Source organism: Silene latifolia, chromosome 10 (assembly GCF_048544455.1).
Source record: "Silene latifolia isolate original U9 population chromosome 10, ASM4854445v1, whole genome shotgun sequence".
NCBI classification, from domain to species: domain Eukaryota; kingdom Viridiplantae; phylum Streptophyta; class Magnoliopsida; order Caryophyllales; family Caryophyllaceae; genus Silene; species Silene latifolia.
The window spans coordinates 164,506,387-164,514,860 of NC_133535.1; the positions used below are offsets into that span (position 1 = coordinate 164,506,387).

Consider the following 8,474-nt stretch of genomic DNA (forward strand, 5'->3'; position numbering starts at 1 on the left):
TCGGCATAACCTCGTCCGTGACACTCTGTTCGACATCTGCTATAGATCTGGTATTTCTGCGGGAAAGGAGGTTGATGTTGGTTTGGTTGACGGGCATGGGGGATCTCTTCGTCCTGCGGATTTGCTGCTTTATTCTTGGGACTTGGGGCGAGATGTGTGCGTTGACTTGACCGGGTCTTCTCCTTTGACTCAGACTGGGATGACGAATTTTGTGCCTGGCCGGGTTGTTGTTGATGCTGCTTTGCGTAAGTGTGCTAAGTACGGAGACTTGTGCATGGCTGCGGGTTATGGTTTTCTTCCTTTATCTTTCTCATCACTTGGGGAGTTGGGTTCGGATGCTGTTGCCTTGCTCAAGCGGATCCAGAAATTCTCGGTATCTCAGGATGCGGGGGCTCGGGTGGCCGCTTACATTTTTACTAGACTTAGCTTTGCTGTTGCTAAGGGTGTGGGAGCCCATCTTGTTTCTCGGCTCCCCACCAACTTCATGTAAACTTCTGTTTTTCTTTTAATGAAAGCAGCGCGCATAATTATAATAAAAATAATAATAATAATAATAATAATAATAATAACAATAATAACAATAATAATAATAATAACAATAATAATAATAATAATCTACTACTACTACTACTACTACTACTACTACTACTAATAATAATAATAATAATAATAATAATAATAATAATTACCACGCCAGCTTGCTTTATGGCAGTCTCAGCAGGGTTCTCACTCCTCTGATTGGTTACGTGCGGTTCCTATCTCGGGGTTGGGTCAGACTATGAACGGGAGGACTTACCGTAGTGTCTTTGGGGTATCGTCCTGGTGTTCCGTTATTCACGGTATCTAGGCCATGTCCGGCTTGCTCTCGGGTTTTTGCTGAGGATGTTTTTGGGGACCACGATGTTTCTTGTACTGGTACTGTGGGCGTTAAACATCGGCATAACCTTGTCCGGGACACTCTTTTCGACATCTATTATAGATCTGGTATTACTGCGGGAAAGGAGGTTGATATCAGTTTGGTTTATGGACATGGTGGCTCTCTTCGTCCTGCGGATTTATTGCTTTATTCTTGGAACAGGGGGCGTGATGTGTGCGTTGACTTGACATGTTCTTCTCCTTTGACTCAGACTGGGATGACGGATTTTGTGCCTGGCCGGGTTGTCGCTGATGCTGCACTGCGCAAGTGTGCTAAGTACGGGGATTTGTGCGAGGTAGCGGGTTATGGTTTCCTTCCTTTCTCCTTCTCTTCACTTGGAGAGTTGGGTTCGGATGCTGTTGCCTTGCTCAAGCGGATCCAGAAATTCTCGGTATCTCAGGATGCGGGAGCTCGGGTGGCCGCTTACATTTTTACTAGACTTAGCTTTGTTATTGCTAAGGGTGTGGGAGCCCAGATTGTCTCTCGGCTCCCCACCAATTTCATGTAAACTTTTATTTTTCTTTTAATGAAAGCTGGGCGCATCCTTATAAAAAAAAAAAAAAATAATAATAATAATCTTAATAATCATCGACACAACAAAACAATGAAAAAGGGGAAAGGGGAAACACGATTAAGGACAAAACGCATCAGGGGATGGCCCTGCCGGTCAACCGGCGGCCGGGCTGGTCACGTGTAGCGAGACCATTAAAGAAAGGGGAAGAATCGAGTGTTATGTGTTGTGTTGTATGCCGGTTGGGCGGCTGCCAGGGCACCGGTAGAGAGCACAAAAATGATGCGAGATCTGAAGAGGTGTAGTCTATGTCAGTCTGTCGGCTGCCGGTAGCGAGACTTTTCACAAAAAGGAGGAGAAATTGATGTTGTGCCTACCGGTAAAGGATGTCGACTGCCGGGGCACCGACATGGAGCAACATCGACTTCAAATCGAACCGGTTTCGATTTCGACTTTGAATAATTCAGTGATGGTGCCAATGGTGAAGGTGGATTAATGGGTTGTTGCTGTTGTTGAAATGTTGGGTTGTTGCTGTGGTGGTTATGGCAAAAAGAGATGGTGGTTATGATGGTGGAGTTGTTAGTTGTTGACAACATTTATGATGATGATGGCTGAAATGATGGAGGTGGAGATGGCCGGTGTTGCAGGTTGGTGGTAATGGCGATAATGAAAGGTGGTTAGGAGTGCGTGAAAATGGTGGTTTGGTGACGAAGATGGTGATGGTGAGAGAGGTTTGTTAATGGTGGATTAACGCAACTAAAATTCTACTTATCAAATCTCCCCACACTTAAAAGTTACTCGTCCTCGAGTAAGCTCATGTATTAAACCAAGACCCTTAATATAAAATGACTAGCTAAACTACTAAAATTCGATGAGAGGCAATTAACGGGCCTTCTCCGTCCCTTCAACTCGCACCGAACCACAATGAGGTATGCATTCCGATGCAAGGCAAGAGGGGGCTTGCGGAAAAATTTGATACATCCCAACATTTAAGCACGAAATAGCACATAAGATGCATCATAAAAAGTCAAACCACTTTCCTCATCTAAGCGGTCGTTTTGCTTTCAAAACCCGAACAAAGAGAGTCATTAGTGGAGGATGTCGTCTCCGGGACTTACAAAGGTGCCGACTCCCAAGTTCTAGATCAAGCAACCAAAATTGACAACACGGGTGCCTAAGAAACAAATTCTAGGCGGGAAAGGGGAAGTTCTTCGCTATACTCCCAAGAATGACACGACACACACAAGATTCTCCATAAATCACACAGAAAGTTCCTCGGGTCAGATAAAGCGGCCACAAAAAATTTGAGTAGGAACGGAAGACATTTGGGGGTGCCGGTATGCCATAAACTAGCATTCGTCGAACCTCGGATAATCGTGAAAAATGTATTAATACTCGTTATCCGAGGCTGAAATTGATTTGGTTAACTCCTAAAATGACCTCGTACGCATGATAGAAAACCGGGAGAACAAGAAACAGGATCCGGTACGACCACCCGAACGGCTGAAATTGAAGTGTATATACACGGTTTTTTGGGACTCAAGGGTCCCGGAAAAAAATTCTACGGAAATCACATAGAAGGTTGATGAGGTGAGATAAAGCGGCCACGCAAAATTTGAGTAGCAACGGAAGACATTTGGGGGTGCCGGTAGGCATAAATCAGCATTCGTCGAACCTCGGATAGTCGTGAAAAATGTATTAATATCTGTTATCCGAGGCTGAAATCGAATAGGTTAACTCCTTAAATGACCTCTGATGCGTGATAGAAAAACCGGGAGAAAAAGAAACAGGGTCCAGTACGACCTCCCGAACGGCTCAAATTGAAATGTATAATGATACACGGGTTTTCGGGATTCCAGGGTCCCGGAACAAATTTCTCCGGAAGTCACACAGAAGGTTCCTCGAGTCACATAAAGCGGTCACTCATATTTTGAGTAGCAACTGAAGACATTTGGGGTTGTCGGTATGCCATAAACCAGCATTCGTCGAAGATCGGATTATCGTGAAAAATGTATTAATACTCACAAACCACGGGCACTTCTTCGATCTTTGGTAAGGAAGGGGAGGTAGAAGTCACCACACAAAGAAAGATTTGGTAACCTTTCCTCCTCATACTCATCAACTTCAAAGCGGAAATCAACTTCACACCTTCTTGGGAACGGACTCCTCTATAGGACACACGAGTGCCTAACGGACTCTTGAGGCGAATCTTTTGGTCTCTACACTCGAATCTTGCATCATACTTTGACAACCAATCCATACCCAAAATTACATCGAATTCCTCAAGGGGAAAACGAAGTAGGTTAGCGGGGAACAAGGTTCCCGAAATAGAGATAGGAATGTCGGAGAAAGTGAGGGAACAAGAGAACATTTCTCCGGAAGGTAAGGATATAGAAGTTTCCTCACTAGGAATTGGTTCAATGGCTAGCTTTTCCGAGAACTTGGAAGATATAAAAGATAAAGATGCGCCGGTATCAAATAAAATGAGGCAAGGTTGATCAAAAATTGAGAACATACCCGTAATGATATCGGGATGAGCGGCGGCTTCGGCTCGACTCATGACAAAGATAGTTCCTCTTGGCCTAGCATTTGGAGTAGGGGCATTCTTCTTCTCGGGGCAATCGGAAACACGATGTCCGGGCTTCTTACAATGAAAGCAAGTCAAGGGCTTTCCATAGCATCCAACTCCGGGGTGTAGAGCTTGTCTACAATGGTAGCACTTACGGTCCTTCTCAAGTTCATTAGTTGGTGTGGGAACTTGTCCTCGAGGCTCTTGAACTCTTGGTCCTTGTCCTCCATGGTCTTGCATCCTTGGCACAAACCTTCTCTTGTTGGCATAGTTTGGAGTAGAAGGCACAAATGGTCTCTTGCCATGAAAGTTAGAACGGTAAGAATGAGAAGAGGAGTGGATTTTGGAATCTTCTTCAATGGCCTTCAAAGAGCTTTCGGCCCAAATGGCATCATCATAAACTTCCACAAAGGTAGTTGAGCTTCTTCTCACCATGCTTTCCACCTTAGGATTCAACTTGTTCTTGTAGAAGTAGACACGATCCTCTTCATCTTTCACGAACTTGGAGGCATAATGAGCAAGTTCATTAAACTTGTCGGTGTAGGCTTGAATTGATAGCTTCCCTTGTTTGAAGTCCATGAATTCCTTCAATCTTTGTTGCTTGAGCTCCTTAGGGTAGAAGCGGGTCTCCACAAGTGACTTGAAGCGGTTCCAATCAAAGTTGGGGTCTTGAGTAGCGGTAGGACCGGTCAAAGTCCACCACCTATCGGCTTCCTTCACAAGAAAGTGAGAGGCTAACCTCACCTTGTCCTCCTCTCGGGCATCAAAGAGAGAGAAGTTCTTCTCCATATCACGAAACCACTCCGAGAGAGCAACGGGATCCACTTCACCACCATAGGTCTTAGCCTTGTTCCTTGCTAGTTGACTTGCAATCCAAGCATAACTTCCTTGACGGTTAGCTTCGGGTGCAAGGGGAGCGGGTTGAGCATTTTGTTGATTAGCAAGTACTTGAGTGAGGGCTTGCATGATAGCATTTTCCACTTGGGTTGGTCGTGCCATCTTGCACAAGAGCAAACAAGTTAGAACCTAACACAAAACATACACAAAAAGGCTACCAACTTAGGTCCTTAATTCTACCCATCTCTCATTCATTATTCAAGGTCAAGTGAGAATTTTAAGTTGGGGTACACGTGTGTGCGTCGGGAGCAATATATGCTCTGATACCAACTGTGACACCCCTCGATGAGGTAACTAAAAGTAACGAGTAAGTCGTGGCGGAAACACGAGATTTTTAAAACTTTTAAGACTTCTAACGAAGTCCAACGCGGGGCATCACCAACACGATAAATAAGTTTAGTTAGTTAAGTTTAAGTTTACAACACAAGTCTATTTATTGGGGAAAAGATATCCCACGAATTAACATAAGTTCAAGAGTAGGTGAGTCTATTATGTAATAACTAATAAGGTCCGAGGTAAGAACTCGCTAGCTCACACGGTCTTGCCCACTTAAGCTTCATCACCAACCTGTCATTCATAATAAATATGAAAGCCACAGTCAGTGGGGAGTAACTCAGGGTTCTCCCAGCCACAATATGTCAAAATACAAGTAATTAAGAATTTAATTAAATAAACAAGCATGAGAGTAACATACTTACGGTGACGAGAGGATCATGATTAGTATACAAAATGCAATAAGGGTAGTTACGCATAAATGAGAGAAGAATTATTAGATCAAACTGTCACACATCAACCCGACTCACATGTAAGACAATTTACAAAGTATAGACTCAAACAAGACAACCCTCTAGACTCCAACCTCTTGGTAGGACGACGATCATAATACGGTCCTAGTCTAAACCTGGCCAGACTCTCGGGATGGACGACACCCGATCGACAAACGATACCAAATCGTATCCAAGACTCGAAATATGGTACACCTAACCGTGCCCGAACTCGAGTAACCTCAAACGGAACCTTGTCACCTAACCGTGACCCCCGGTCCGAAAAGGCGGAAGGAAAAATAGCCCAACTCGGAAACAATGGCACCTAACCGTGACCCAATGTCCGAGGGCAAATAAATAGGGAATGTCGAGTAGTCTCACAATGTAAAACGTCACACTCGGGTCCGAACAAGAACCATAACCATTATGCATGATCATAACATTAATGAGTCTTAAAGTAACCAATTATCGATAGGAAAGAAGATGCATGCATAGCTCAATCATTATTAGAAGTCGCAAGTGAAATAGAACAAACAGGGGACTCCCGGTAAATGGTGGTGTACCGCCGGCAAGACACCGGCTGGGACAACATGCCAAAATCAGAAATTTAATAAAACTTACAAGTGCACTCCCAGCCGGTCGGTGAGACCGACCGCCTTCACCCCTGGGACTACAGCCAAATTTCAAAACTCTCATAAAACCTTCAGTGCACTCCCAGCCGGTCACCCGGCTGCCGGTCACCCGGCTGGGAATACAGCCAAATTTCAAAAACTCATAAAAACCTTTAGTGCACTCCCAGCCGGTCACCCGGCTGCCGGTCACCCGGCTGAATACAGCCAAATTTCCAAAAACACAAAAAAGGCCTTCAGTGTACTCCCAGCCGGTCACCCGGCCGCCGGTCACCCGGCTGGGAATACAGCCAAACTCAAAATCACCTAAAATACTCAGTGTACTCCCAGCCGGTCAGTAGACCGGCCGCCGGTCACCCGGCTGGGACTACGGCCTTTCTAAAATTTGTCCAAAACTTACAGGAAACTCCCAGTAGGTCAAGATGAAGGCCGGCCACCGTCACCATTGGGACTACAAACACGCGGATTCCATGCAAAACAATCCCAAACCATTTGAAACTAACAAAAATCGTTTCTCATCAATCGTTTACGTATCCTAGCATGATTCTAACTCGGAAAAACAACATATTTGAGCATGTGAATGGGTAATTTCGGATTCAAGAGATGTAGCATGAGATTTTCATCCAAGCATGTGAGAATTGCAAACAAGCATGATATTCCACATCCAAATTAGCACCAATCATGAAAGATACAACTTTTAACATTCATATGAGATTATAACTACATAAAACCACACAATTTTAACATAAAAGTCGAGTAACCCATCACCGTTACCTTTTTGCACTTCAATCTTCTAAAGACTCGTCAATGATGTAGCTATCCTCCTCCGGGTTGTCCAAGTTCTCCCCTAAACACAAAAATAGAGATATTAAGTCAAGAATTCACATCCTTGAAAGATGATAATTTCGAAATAGAGAGAAAGATGACAACTTTCTTACTTAGAAAGAAAGGAAATGAGAAAAGGAAGAGAATGGCGCGAAAAGGAACGAGATTGGTGAAGAATTGAGTGAGATATGGTGGTTTTTAGGGTTAGTAAGGGAAGGTTCAACAATGGTGGGGTGGTTGTTGGGAAATTTCAGAATTTACAAGTGAGGGAGATGAAGTTGTGAGGGTTTAGTTGAGGTTTTGTGTAGAGAAAAGAGGGGGAAAAAGGCCCATGAGTCAAGTTAAGCCCAATAACTCAAAATGAGTCGGTATCCACTAGAATTTTCGTCCCAAGTCTACTATAACTCGAGACGGAGAATAATATTATTAAAAATCTACACTATTATTACCGTTACGATATTTTAAGAAAATAAGCTTTAAATAATAATTATTTAATAAAAATTACTTAAAAGTTTATTTAAAATATAAGGAAAGGGCGGGGTGTTACAATCATCCCACCTTTTAAAAAGTTTCGCCCTCGAAACTTGAAACGAAAAGGCATTACCTTAAGAAAACAAACTTGGGTACTTGACACGCATGGAAGCCTCCGGCTCCCAAGTCTCTTCTTCTACATCACCACACTTCCACAAAACCTTCACCAAGGGCACCACTTTGCTCCTTAGCTTCTTCTCCTTCTTATCCAAAATCTTAATCGGTCTCTCCTCGAAGGAAAGACTAGGCTCAAGCTCGGGAATCTCATTTTGCAACACATGACTAGGGTCGCTAATGTATTTCCTAAGTTGAGAAACATGAAAGACATCATGAACTTTACCCAAACTCGGGGGCAAATCCAACTTATAAGCCACGGCACCAATCCTCTTTATCACTTCATAAGGTCCAATGTACTTCGGACTCAACTTCCCTTTGACTCCAAATCTCTTTACTCCTTTCATCGGGGACACTTTCAAGAACACTTTATCTCCAACTTCAAATTCCAAGGGTCGACGGCGAACATCGGCATAGGATTTTTGACGATCTTGGGCGGCTTTCATTCTTTCACGGATGAGCTTCACTTGATCAATCGTCTCGGCTAACTTGTCGGGTCCTAGATCACGGACATCACTTGCTTGATCCCAACAAATTGGACTACGGCACTTCCTTCCATAAAGGGCTTCATAAGGGGCCATCTTGATAGAAGCATGATAGTTATTGTTGTAAGAAAATTCCACCAAAGGTAAGCTCTTCTCCCAACTAGAATGAAAATCAAGGGCACAAGCACGCAACAAGTCTTCTAGAGTTTGAATTGTCCTCTCGGATTGTCCAT

General features: G+C 43.8%; 1 long non-coding RNA gene across 1 annotated transcript; it reads right to left on the reverse strand.

Annotated features, from left to right (window-relative positions):
* Positions 1–5,297: 5,297 nt before the first annotated feature.
* On the reverse strand, positions 5,298–7,133 carry LOC141609533 (uncharacterized). Its single transcript, XR_012527455.1, has 2 exons — positions 7,061–7,133; positions 5,298–5,460 (listed from the first exon to the last, which is right to left on the reverse strand). It is a non-coding gene; the product is annotated as an uncharacterized LOC141609533 (long non-coding RNA).
* Between the last annotated feature and the right edge of the window lie 1,341 nt (positions 7,134–8,474).